At 39.5% G+C, this 14,171-nt stretch overlaps 1 long non-coding RNA gene and 1 pseudogene across 1 annotated transcript; both read left to right on the top strand.

Moving 5' to 3' along the window:
- The first annotated feature begins 1,058 nt into the window (after positions 1 to 1,058).
- LOC131239592 (cyclin-D5-3-like) lies at positions 1,059 to 9,776 on the top strand (annotated as a pseudogene).
- On the top strand, positions 9,776 to 10,398 carry LOC131239593 (uncharacterized). The gene is made up of 2 exons (XR_009168286.1): positions 9,776 to 9,998; positions 10,114 to 10,398. It is a non-coding gene; the product is annotated as an uncharacterized LOC131239593 (long non-coding RNA).
- Positions 10,399 to 14,171: the final 3,773 nt, after the last annotated feature.

Below are 14,171 nucleotides of genomic sequence, written 5' to 3' on the forward strand. Positions count from 1 at the left end.
GGCTGTTACGGCTACAAGATCACTATGGGTCAATTTTTCCATAAAGGCCGTTGAGGCTGTTACGAACCTATAACGTGAAACCAGGGTGTTCCATAATGGTAATGGTGGCCATAACAGCCACCACTATTACTGTTACAATACGGGCTGCTAACGCCATTACAGCCTTTTTTGTTTTTAAAAAAAAAAAAAACAAAAAACAATACTGTTTTGAAGCCGTTATGGGGCTTTTTTTTTTCCTTTTGTAACGGCCGTCACAGTCGTTTTGGCCCCATAACACATAACAGTTATGACCATAACCATTATTTACCAGCCATCACGTGACTGTTTTGGTATACCATGTGCGTAACTGTTACCACCATTACCGTTACATAGCCATTTTGGAATACCTTGAGTGAAACCCATCAACTCAAAACTAATAGAAAACCACACAACGAATATTTTTTTATGGCAAAGCACAAGGTAGCCCTCCTGTCGTCTTTCGGGTCAACACCATTTTCTATTTGTCTATTTTTCTTTTTCTTATTTTAATAATCTTTTGAGATTAGGAAACTGAGACCTGTTATCGATGCTGTTGGATGTCCTATGTCATATGGCGTTGAATTCAAAGCACTGTGAAAGAGGCCAAAGGGTCCCATGATTATTAAAATATAACTATATGATTATCATATTTAAGACAACATTATATGATAATCTCCATCTCTCCGCCGGCATCGCCATCCGGAAGTGGACCCCACAGTTTGAAGGTATATACAATGCAGAATCTAGAATTTGAAAAACGCACATCGTTTTCATAAAATATAAAACCTGCATGACAAGGGATACAAGACAATTCGATCTCATCTATTAGCAAATATAAAACCTGCATGACAAGGGATACAAGACAATGCAATCTTATCTATTTAGGAAAACATGTTCATGCATTGAAGCAGCATTACATTCCTATCAGCAGATCATCTGTTTTCACAGCCAAGAAGCAGCTTGAGCTCATCAGATTGTTGTGAAATGCCAGACTTAGACACTGCAGTGATCATTGTTAGCCTGGGTAAGATTCATTCTCTGTTCTTTTGGGGTCTACGCAGAGTTATAGAACTCCGACTCAGGTTGAATTTCAAGGATGAGTCAGACTCAGTTTGAAATCCAGTCAGTTCGATCCGAAAATGGGATACGTAGGAAATAGAAAACTATGTTTTCCAAAAGATCTATGTTTTTTCGGTTCGCAGTACAGTTTTCCATGGATTCGCGTACAAATCTTAACAGTCCACAGAAAAATGGCTGCTTGTTTACTTCAAGTAGTTGTAAATTGATTTATTTACTTATTTAGGAGACATTATTTTTCCTTTTTTTTTTGCATATTAACCTAGAAATGGAAATGGATTCTATGTCGTTCTTGTGTTTCAAACGGCATCAAAGTAGGATTCTATCGATATCATTTCAAAGGTACTGTGCAAATATAAAGATGATCAGACATGTCATTTGCTGTGTTAAACATGCAGTAGTCATCTTTGTAAAGGTTATAATTATTGTGGTAATCTAAAAATATAAATGATATATATTACTAAAAAAAATCCAGCTTTTGTCTGCAGTCCAACAGCCCCAAACACCACACATTGTATAAGAGCACCAGACATAAAAAAGCATTAGTTGCAGGAAATGGCAGAACAAAGTGAGAAACTGGGTGACTTGACTCTGCTATGTTCTGGACCGAGTTATTCTGTAAACTCAAATTTTATAAGACTCAGCCTTCAACTCGCCTGACTTGAACTCGACTCAGTAGACCCTAAGCAATGCTCTCAACCAGTGCACCTATGCCTTTTAACTATCAATTTTACACATTTTTTCATTACTTGTACATAAAAAATCAGCATTTATCATTATAAATTTATCTAATTTAGTTCTTAAGGTCCCCATGTTTGACACTGCAGAATTTTGCTGAGACAAATGCTGTAGATGGCATACCAGGCATACCATGTACATGCCACCACATGTGGTAGAGTGGCAGAGAGGTAATATCCCAGCTTCCAACGGGTTGGTCCAATTGTGAAGACTCGACGCAAAATCCAGGCTGGCATGCTCATCAATTGGACTGCGATGTCATTTAGAGGTGCATGGCCTGGAAAACTTTGGTCAAGTCCTTTCAAACTGTATTTTTGTTTCATAAACAGTGGCCCACCTGATTAGTGTGCCCACCTGAACAGTGGCCCACCTGCTTCTTTTGCAAAAGCATCAAACAGTGGGACCCATGACAGATGGATTGGATCTCACACCTATGTGCCATGCTGGCACATGTGATAGTGCATATATGAGCTGCTTTATACACGTGTGTGGTCTTAGCAAAAGATCTGACACCCTTGTCTATGTGTCAGTTACTCCAAACACGTGCTCTTCAGTTCCTGTTTTAACTCTCCCTGATTGATTCCTTTGCTGTTTTATAGCTTGAAGTGATGGGATTTGACAGAGCTCTTGTGATCGAGGCATTCCTAGCCTGTGACAAAAACGAAGAATTGGCAGTGAACTATTTATTACAGAATGCTGGTGACTATGAAGATTGACAGGTAAGCCTCCTTTACCAGTTTCATTGACTTCACTTTGGTTCAGTCAGAAATCTGCATGCTCTTTAGCAGGCAGCTATTCATAACTAGAACATATTAATGTATTTACCTGTGAAATCCGACTACATTTTTTGGAAAGGATAGCTTGTTGTTGCTTGTTCAGGTATATGTTGTTTTAAGATGAGCTAAGGTACAATGCATGGCCTGAGTTTAGAGTGTTTCGTTGGGAGTCTAGCATTCTGTACGGATGGGCCCCCAGATTCCTTGATCCTGATTGTTCATCAGGTATGCCTGTGGTGGTTAATGAACAGGATCCATTGAACAATCACAGATTCTTTTTGTGGATGTGTTCCTTTTGCATATGAACGATGTGTTATATTTATTTTTAAACTGTCCTTTCTCAGGTTAACAATTAGGTTCCTATAGGTGCCTGTAGGGGTGTACACAAACCGAGCCAGCTCGGTCAACTCACTCGACTCGAAACTGAGTTCGATCCGAGTCAAGCTGTTTTTTACAGCTCGAAAATGAGTTCGAGCTGACCCCAGCTTGACTTGACTCGGACCGATATATGGCTCAACTATATATATATATATAAACCCTAAAATGAAATCCCTTTCCCTATTTTCAAAATACACAACCAAGTGCCGCCCCTCTCCCTGCTCCCTCTCTCCCTGGCCCCTGCTTGTCCCAGACCTACGCCCGACCCTCTCTCCCTGCTCGTCCTATACTCCCGCCCGGCTGCCCCTCTTAGCTCTTTAATCTCTCTCTCTCTCTCGTCTCCAGCCGCCCGTCTTAGCGCTCTCTCTCTCTCTCTCTCTCTCTCTCTCTCTCTCTCTCTCTCTCGTCCCACCCGACCAGCAAGGTTAGCAACCCGACCAGCAGAGGCCCTTCGCCTCTCTCTGCTCGTCTCGTCGCTTGACCAGCAGAGGCCCTCCACCTCTTTGCTCGCGACCAGTAGAGGCCCTCCACCTCTCTGCTCGTCTCGCCTACCAACCAACAGAGGTTGTCTGCCTCTCTCTGCTCGTCTCATCGCCTAACCAGCAGAGGCCCTTCGCCTCTCTGCTCGTCTCACCTCCCGACTAGCAGAGGTCGTCCGCCTCTCTCTGCTCATCTCGCCGCCTGACCAGCAGAGGCCCACTGCCGACTCGCCTGCTCGCCCTCTGCCTGCTGGTAAGTACATGGACCCCATCTTTTGCTTTAAGAAAAATGAATGAAATCTATGATTGTGGCCAAATCTGATTGTGGTTAATCGTATCATGTATATTAGACTGTAAAGAAAATGGATCAAGAATTAATCTGGACTAAGATCATATGTTTAAATGTTTGGATTGATGTAGTGGGAACCATTTGAATCAAATCCTGTAAATGGGCCTAATCACATTGTCTCGAGATAAAGATATCATGATTTGTATGATTACACTTATTTGTATATGCTAATGTATTTTTTGTAAATGTGGATTTGTATATGCTAAATTGCTATTGATAAATGTGGATTTGGAATGATATCTAGGGCCTAGCCATAAATGTGGATTTTTATATGCTAAATTGCTATTGTATTTTTTATAAATGTGGATTTGGAATGATATCTAGGGCCTAGCCACATATGATGATTTGCTATTGTATTTTTTTATAAATGTGGATTTGGAATGATATCTAGGGCCTAGTCACGTATGATGATTTGGAATGATATCTAGGGCCTAGCCACATATGATGATTTGGAATGATTACACTTTGTCTCGAGATAAAGATATGATGATTTGTATGAATATGATTACACTTATTTGTATATGCTAATGTATTTTTTTTGTAAATGTGGATTTGTATATGCTAAATTGCTATTGTATTTTTTATAAATGTAGATTTGGAATGATATCTAGGGCCTTATCACATATGATGATTTGGAATGATTACACTTCGTTTCAAGATAAAGATATGATGATTTGTATGATTACACTCATTTGTACATGCTAATGTAGTTTTGTAAATGTTGATTTGTATATGCTATTGTATTTTTTGTAAATGTGGATTTGGAATGATATCTAGGGCCTAACCACATCCACATATGATGATTTGGAATGATATCTACGAACTATGAATTTGAAATTTAGTCAAACTTCAAATTATGGCTTGTATGCTCGAGTTCCAGCCCAGCTTACCTATTAAAAAAGATATATGGTTTGTATGACAAATCCCATATGCATGATATGTGGAGAGATATAGTTTTTTTTTTATCATTTATTTATAGCTTCCTAGTTTCTTTACTTGTAATATTTCCCTTTGTGTCTATTTAAAAGGGATCAGGATAATATATGTGGACCAACAGCCCGTTTGGTAGAAGAGGTAATACCTCTTGCCATGCTCTTTGAGTAGTAGCTCCTTTGGAGCCCGCTTTCACGTCAGCCCAAGGGTCCTGGCGTGGAATTACCAGATTTGCCCATTGAGTCTAAAAGAGAGACGCAATGTTTTTTATTTTTGTTAGCTAGTCTTAATTTATGCTTATACTTATTGCCTATTGGATTTTTTATTTTTATTTTTATTGTTCTAGTTGTAGTATAAGATAATCAGTTGCCCATTTGAGGATTTCTATGTTGCCAGACATAGATTGAGTGTTCTTGGATGCATAGAAGTTATCAAATTGTCCATTTTTGGACATTTCTATGAAAAACGAATAGGCAATAGGTATAGGCATAAATTTCTATACAAACCCAATATGCATAGAAATTCTCGAATTGTCCCTTTTTAGATATCTCAAATTGTCCAAAAAGGGACAATTTGAGAATTTCTATGTATCCAAGAACACTGAATCTATTTTTGACAACATAAAAATCCTCAAATGGGCAACTGATTATCCTATACTACAACTAGAATAATAATAATAAAACAAATCCAATAGGCAATAGGTATAAGCATAAATTAAGACTAGCTAACAAAAGCAAAAAACATTACGTCTCTCTTTTAGACTCAACGGGCAGATCTGGTAGTTACACGCTAGGACCCTTGGGCCGACGTGAAAGCGGGCTCCAAAGGAACTACTGCTCAGAGAGCACAGCTAGAGGTGTTACCTCTTCTACCAAACAGGCTGTTGGTCCACATATATCGTTCTGATCCCTTTCAAATGGAAACAAAGGGAAATATTACAAGTAAAGAAACTAGGAAGCTATAAATAAAGGATAAAAACATACTAGATCTCTCCACATATCATGCATATGGGATCTGTCATTCTAGCCATATATCTTTTTTGATAGGTAAGCTGGGCTGGAACTCGAGCATACAAGCCATAATTTAAAGTTTGGCTAAAGTTCAAATTCATAGTTCGTAGATATCATTCCAAATCATTAGATGTGGATGTGGTTAGGCCCTAGATATCATTCCAAATCCATATTTACAAAAAATACATTAACATATACAAATCCACATTTACAAAAACTACATTAGCATATACAAATCCACATTTACAAAAACTACATTAGCATATATAAATAAGTGTAATAATACAAATCATCATATATTTATCTTGAAACAAAGTGTAATAATTCCAAATCATCATATGTGGTTAGGCCCTAGATATCATTCCAAATTCACATTTATAAAAAATACAATAGCAATTTAGCATATACAAATACACATTTACAAAAAAATACATTAGCATATACAAATAAGTGTAATCATATTCATACAAATCATTATATCTTTATCTCGAGACAGTATAATCATTCCAAATCATCATATATGGTGAGGCCCTAAATATCATTCCAAATCCACATTTATAAAAATTACTATAGCAATTTAGCATATACAAATCCACATTTATAAAAAATACATTAGCATATACAAATAAGTGTAATCATACAAATCATCATATCTTTATCTCGAGACAATGTGGTTAGGCCCATTTACAGGATTTGATTCAAATGGTTCCCACTACATCAATCCAAACATTTATACATATGATCTTAAGGTCCAGATTAATTCTAGATCCATTTTCTTTACAGTCTAATATATATATTATATGATTAACCACAATCAGATTTGGCCACAATCATAGATTTCATTCATTTTTCTTAAAACAAAAGATGGGGTCCATGAGCTTACCAGCGGGCAGAGGGTGAGCAGGCGAGTTGGCGGTGGGCCTCAACTGGTCAGGCGGCGAGATGAGCAGAGAGGGGCGGACGACCTCTACTGGTCGGGAGGCTAGACAAGCAGAGAGGTGGAGGGCCTCTGCTGCTCGGGCGGCGAGACGAGCAGAGAGAGGCAGAGGGCCTCTGCTGGTCGAGTTGCTGACCTTGCTGGTCGGACGGTAGAGAGCTGAGAGGGGCAACCGGAGATGAGAGAGATAGAGATTAAAGAGTTGAGAGGGGAGGTCAGATGAGAGTCAGGGACGAGCAGGGGCCAGGGAGAGAGGGGCGGCCAGGACTCTAGGACGAGCAGGGAGAAGGTTGGGCGTAGAGGTGGGCATTTCTGACCCGATCCGGTGGATCCGATCCGACCCAATCCAGTGGATCCGATCTGACCCGTTCCGAACAGATCTAATCGTTTTTTGGGTCAGGTCTGGATAGAGGTCTATCCGGACCGGTCCGACCTGGATACCCGAATCGAAAGGATCTGGCCCGAACCGACCAGACTCGACCCGGAGTGGGTGGTATAAATATTGTTTTTAATTTTTTTACTATAGCTCGTTTACACCCCTCCCCTCTTTTCTTACCCTACGAAACGAACGAGCCTCTTCTTCTTCTTCTTCCTCTCCACTCCAGTCTCCAGCCTCCCCTTCCCGATCTTCTTCCTCTCCAGTCTCCTCTTCTTCTTCAGCACTCGACGCCCATACTCCGGGCTATCAATGGGTCCTACAAAGGCTACAATCTCAATCTCACCAATGCTATCGTGGCGTGTGGGTCTACAAGGTGACATGGCCTGAAAATCATGTTGGCTCATGTAGGATGCACATGCAGGTCAGATGTGGACTGTTGGTCTTTTTTTTTCTTTTTTTTTTTTAAATTTAAAGTTCCTAAAATTTCCATATTCTTGGGACCCACCTGGTGACCTGTTTCGTCCTATTTTAGGGCAATCCAACATACTCAGTGGGGTTAAGCTAATGAACAGACAGGATCTTGCAAAAACATGACACATTGGCACATGCGACGTCCTGTTCTGGTGAGTCACTCTCTTCATCTTCTCATTACTCATGATGATGATGTCAAAAGATGCGTTTGGATGTACAAATAGAACTACAATTTAGAGCCTGATGGTGTGGAATTACAGAAATTGCAATTTCTATATCATTCATATTGTGAATCTTGCACCGAACAACAATTACATTACTTCCAAGTTGGACTTGAAAAGAACCTAAAGTGAAATTAGGCTGATCGTGAATGCAGCGGGCCTTTGCTGGTTTATTTTGAATGCAAATAGGCCGATCTGAACTATGCCCAAGCCGATCCGACTCGGTTTTCATGACAAAGTCGGACTCGGATCGACTCAAGATAGCAAGGGTTTGGGTCAAACCGAGTCAGATGATCCGGACTCGGTCCTGGATCGGTCCGAGTTCGAGTTGGCCCATGTAGAATCTGGACCGAGTCAAGTTGGACCCAATCCGATCCGACTCGGTCCGATGCCCAGCTCTAGTCGGGCGTAGGTCTAGGACGAGCAGGAGCCAGGGAGAGAGGGAGTAGGGAGAGGGGCGGCACTCGGTTGTGTATTTTGAAAAGAGGGAAAGGGCTTTCATTTTAGGGCGCGCGCGAACACACACACACACACACACCCCGAGTCGAGTTGAGCGCACACACACACACACACACACACACACACACACACACCGAGTCGAGTTGAGCACACACACACACAAACACACACCGAGTCGAGTTGAGCTGGGGTGAGCTCGAACTCGGCTCGAATTCATTTTCGAGCTGTAAAAAACGGCTCGACTCGGATCGAACTCAGTTTCGAGTCAAGCTTTTTTGGGCCAAGTTGACCGAGCTGGCTCAGTTCGTGCACACCCCTAATTTCCATATTGAGCTCATTGTCAAACGATCTTCACCACATGGGTTCACTTTAGTCAACCCTAACTGTTTGTATTTCCATATGGGGGCCATTGTTGCTTAATCTGAATCAGGTGGGGCCATTGCTAGTCAATCATACCAGTATTTCAATGTGGGGCTGATCGCTGGATGATCCTAACCATGTAGTGCCATTGTTAGTCGATCCTAATTATTTCTATTTCCAACTGGTGCCATCATGTGTATGTTGATCGTGGGCCACTGATCCATTTACCAGGCACTCCACGCTGTTGAAATCAATGGACATCCGTTGATCTAATTCAATTTATGTAGCCGTTAACCTGATGAGTCGATTCTTCTTCTTCTTCTTTTTTTTTTTCCAGGTGATTTTCATGACGTGGCCCACTTTTTTCACTGCTTGGATGTTCCAATGAAGTGATCTGTCAGAATTAATTGCTCCGCCATGAATGCTACTTGGGTGAGTCCATCTGCAAACCCAATATGCCTGTCCCAGTGGGACACACGTTTGGAAGCACAACATCTTTCCCTGCTGACGATAAAGAGAGGAGTTTTGGGAGTGGAAGTTCTGGATCTTCTGATGATTTCTCCCCTGAGAACTGGCTCAAATGCTCTCGGTTGGATGCCGTCCGATGGATTCGGGAAGTGGGTTTTCTTTATTTTTCTTTATTTTTATTTTTATTTATTTTTAAAATTCTATGTTTTTTTTTTATACATTTCGTTGTTGGGTTTATTTTTTTTTCCTGAGATTGGCGATTTGTTGGTTTTTTTTTTTTTTTTACCCTATCAGACGAGAGCATTCTTCGGCTTCAGTTTCCAGACTGCTTATCTTTCTATCTTCTATCTGGATCTATTCCTTTCAAAGGGAGCTATGGATGTAAGCGGTTCGAAAAATTTCTGTTTTTTATTTCAATTTTTTTAAAAAATGGTGTTTTTCGATGATGGGTTTGATTTGCATATGTTGGCAGAGCGGGAAATATTGGGCGATTCAGTTATTATCAGTGGCATGTTTGTCTCTGGCTGCAAAGATGGAGAAATGCAGAGTTCTGGCATGGAAGATTTCGCGTTCGAGAATCAGGTGATTCAGAGGATGGAGCTTCTGGTCTTGAGTACGTTGGACTGGCAGTTGAGTTCTGTTACTCCGTTCGCCTATCTGAATTACTTCATTTCCAAGCTCAGCGAGAAATCAAGACCAAAAACGTTGCTTTTGAGAAGGTGAATTAGAAGGAATGAATATTGATTTGTAATGGGTCTTTCTAGTTTCTGTTAATTTTCTAGATTTGATGTTGTTTTTCATGTAATTTCAGTGATGGATTTAGTGAATCATAGGCCATCAGCAATAGCTGCGGCGGCCGTCCTGGTGGCTTCCAATCAGAGCTTACTGAGTACTCCAGATGATTTTAAGATGGACGTAATCTCATCATGCGGCTGCTTAGAAAATGTGAGTACTTCTCCCTTCATTTTTTATTCGATTTCAATACGATAATTGGCAAAACAGAAAGAAGAGATTTTTATATTGAAAATTGCATAATAACTCTTTTTATTTTCATTAACAGGAGCATGTGTTTTCTTGCTATAATTTGATGCGGGAGTTGGAAAAGGGTGAGATGGAGAGAAAAAGGGGGAGAAAGCTGACTTTTGAGTCCAAAAGCAATGGAAGAGGTGTAACCCAAGAGGCCATTGAAGTGTGTTTATTAATATTCATTCAGCTAGTCTTTTTGGTTCATAGTCATTGTCATTCCCAAAAACCTTACCCAAATATTAATTTTATTTGTATTTCTTTAGTTGTTTGTAGAATTTTGGTAGGGACCCAAAAAAAAAAAAAAAACACAACAAAGAGAGAGAAAGAGAAGAAAATCAGTGGTGTGAGTCTTTCTTTTATTTCCGAGGACTCGAGTACATGAAGAAAATTCTGCAGACTCAGTGATATAAACCCAATCAAAAGCTATTTGTGGAATTGGGTTTCTATTGCTTCTTTATTTCCAAGGAAATAGAAAGATAATTCCGTAGATTTGTCCATGATAAAAACACAAGCAAAAGCTATTTTGGAATTGGGTTTCTGTTGCTTCTTTATTTCCAAGGAAATAGAAAGATAATTCCGGAGATTTTGATGATAGAAACCCAAGCAAAAGCTATTTTGGAATTGGGTTTCCTTTGGTACCAACATAAGGTGTATTTGTTGCTAGACCAAACCTGTCCAAACAGGAGCTTTCATCACTTGAGAGGCCTTTACCGATGCTTCGAGAGGCCGGCGTGTTTTCGGGATTTCCTGGGTCTCGTAAAAGCGCCCGTAAAAGGTGTCAACTGCCAGTGAAAGGCAGTTTTGTTGTAGTGTGGAACATCATTCAAAGGAATATCATCTAGCACAACATGTCGATCTGGAACAAAGTCCAGCAGAGTATTTCCACACCAAATGTTACACAAGAAGCTTAGCTTCCCTTGGTGAACAATCCACAATGAATTGTCCAATACATCATGGAGCCTAATCATATTTTTCCAGATATTAGAACCGGAGCAAGGAACCTTTATTCCTGACCATATTCCACGTTAATGGCAACATTCTTCCCAGGAACATCTCCTTCATTCACTTCCAAATCAGAATATTTCACAAGATTGATCATGTCAGACTTAGCTAAATTCTATTCCTGACCACTTGTGATCTGATCCTCTTGATACACATTAGGAACATTACGATCTTTCTATTTCGACCCAGATTTTCATCAGAATATTTTCACCCTGACTTGAATTCATGAGACAATCATTAGTGCAATGCTGCCAACAATGACATACCATGTAACACTTGGGAATATTTTATTATTATTATTATTTACTGGAAAGGTGGAAGCACACTATTTGTAACTTTGTTGATAAAGAGAGGCATGAACATCCTTTCGGGTGGGCTCCACAAAAAAAGGGCCAAGCCTATCGTATAAACTGCCTTACGACGTTGACAAAAAAATAATAATAACAGAAACTGGCACCAAACAATCACAGACCTGACCAATCCCAATCCCAACAAAATCCAGTACCTGAATGCAAGCACCCAATCTTCAAAAGGCTGAAAAACTTTCGGTTATCTTCCTTTAGAACCAGGTCCAATCCAAATCCTGTTCAATTTCTCGTTTGTATGATTGTGTTCAATACAAATCCGAGCCAAACTTGGTGTCGTAGTAGCACTAATTAGATTATCAATCTGAACAACTCTTCCAAAGCATCCCACTATTGCATATATGTAAGACTCATTAAAGAAATTGGAAAGAAGGAAAGATAATCATACCAATGCAAAGCTTACATCTTATTAAGGATGAAAGTCCGGAATCCGTTTAAGAATCTTGAATGCTCTTCCTCTTACCATGCCTGAATTTTTAGACCAAACATTCTCAGTCCTCATTGGCGAATAGAAGCAAAAGGTTTCTATTATCTGCAACTTCTTCAGAATTGAAGGACCAAAATCGTTTCATGAAGTTCCTGAAAATGTCAACTGATGGCCTTGAAAATTTTTAAACACAACTGGTGGATCAACTGTGTTATGAATATCTTCCTCTAAGAAAAAAAAAAAGTTATTTAAAAGATCCAGCTTGTTTAGGATCATCTAATGGAATTGATTGAAGAGGAGAAAATTTTCCAAACCATAGATGCAGAAGAATCTCCATTAAAAGTTCCTCATGTGGTAGAATCTGGAGGTTTAGACTGATCTACCGGTCTTGTAGATGCACCCCCATAAAAGATCCATGAGAAAAATCCACAAGACTATCCTCATCCCTCTCTTCAACTGGACCACATGCTGAGGGTGAAGAAAAAGTCATCTTCCTCTTCCTCGCAGACCTCTCCTCTCTCTATGTTGCTGCTCTAACATTGTCCATTGTCTCTCCTTCTTAGACATAGAAAGCCATTTAGAACTAGGATTTTTATACTGGTTGTGAGGAAAAAAAATGCATTCCCTTTAAAACCAAGTTTCTTTGGTGGCTTATGTCATGAAAATTATGAAGCATTGCCTTTCTCATCTCAGCCTTTAATTGTCTTTCTCCTACCAATGTAATACATTTATCATGTTTTGGTAAGATTTAAAGTGTGCAGCTTCCTAATGGTTAGTTAATTTGATAATTTCTATGGTTAGTTAGTCTTATAATTTCTTCCAAGTAAAGCTATTATTATTGCTTCTTTGATATGGTGGGTTGTTGTCCTTATTTAGTATTTTATTTTTGCAACTGATAGAGAGATGCTTACATTTGAAAGCAGACTCAAAATTGCAACACTTGCAGCAGCAAGAGCATTGGAATTTTTGCATACTTCAGAACCTACTAAAGTATTATAGGATAGAACCTACTAAAGTATTCTAGGACTTCAGTTTATCAACATTTTAGTTGACCAAGATGGTGACATTATTTTGTCTAGTTTTATATGGTTTGAATTGTTTTTTATTCTATTTTTATATGTTTTGGAGTCTTTATGATTTTGTTTTCTATATGTATTGTAAATCTTTGTTAACATGGCATTTGCAATTCTGTAGCTTTTATTGGTAAACTAGATTTAAATGGTGTTTGTTTATATGGTATGTAGATATTGTATAAATCCTTGTATATTGTCATGAAAAGTGACAGGCTGACAACTGGTATGCAAGTACAATGTGTATTTATAAACCTCCTCTTCTTGCTAATAGAACGACAATTTTCTCTGGTCCAACTCCATGGCTCAGTGGTAGAGTCTACTGTGTTTCAACATTGAGATCATGGAATCGACTGCCCATGTGGTGTTAGTGTAGGCATGTGTATGTAAAAAAAATGAAAGAAAAAAGAAAAAAGGAAAACAAATTTCTCTGCAGATTCCCATGATTGCCCACATGGATCAGATCCCTTCGTGTCTCTTCAGGATCAATTGAAAAACATTACAAAACAGCCTTCATCTCCTCTGCTTTTCAGTAGAGTTGTACACGAGTCGAGTTAGTTCAGTCAGCTCGCTTGACTCGACTCGCCTCAGCTTGAAATTGAATTCAGACTAAGTCGAGTTGGTTTTTGGAGCTTGAAAAAATTTCGAGCCGAGCTCGACTCAACTCGGTTCGAACCCCGACTCGAATCGACTTGGATCAAATCAGCTTGGTGACTCGGTCATTTTAATCTTGATGTTGCTCGATGAGTGTTTGATGAAATGCCTCAACGAAGTATTGTTTCTTGTATTGCCCTCATATCAGGGTATTCTCGAAATGGGTACTGGAGAGAAGATTAAAGAAACAAATCCTCACAAAAAACTTTATATTGTAGGATTGCCCTCATATCTTGATCTTAATGCTGCTTTTCAAGTGTTTGATCAAATGCTTGCAAAACACTCATTGCTTTGTATTTAAAGTGTGGGAGATTGAAGATGCAATATATGTGTTTGAGATATGTGTTTGAACTCATCCTGCGCTGCTGATGGAACTGAACCGAGCTGAGCCAAGTTCGAGCTAGGGTTCACTGCTGGCCAGGGTTGACTGCTGGCCGAGCCAAGCCAAGGTTCACCTTATGTATAACTTTACTTTTCAATCTAAGTTCTGGAAGGTAAGAAATGGTGATGTAGATCAGATTTTTGTAAATCTGTGGTTTAACTGAGGATATGGTCCGTCATAGAAAGTGGCATA

Source organism: Magnolia sinica, chromosome 3 (genome assembly GCF_029962835.1).
Source record: "Magnolia sinica isolate HGM2019 chromosome 3, MsV1, whole genome shotgun sequence".
In the NCBI taxonomy this organism is placed as follows: Eukaryota; Viridiplantae; Streptophyta; class Magnoliopsida; order Magnoliales; family Magnoliaceae; genus Magnolia; species Magnolia sinica.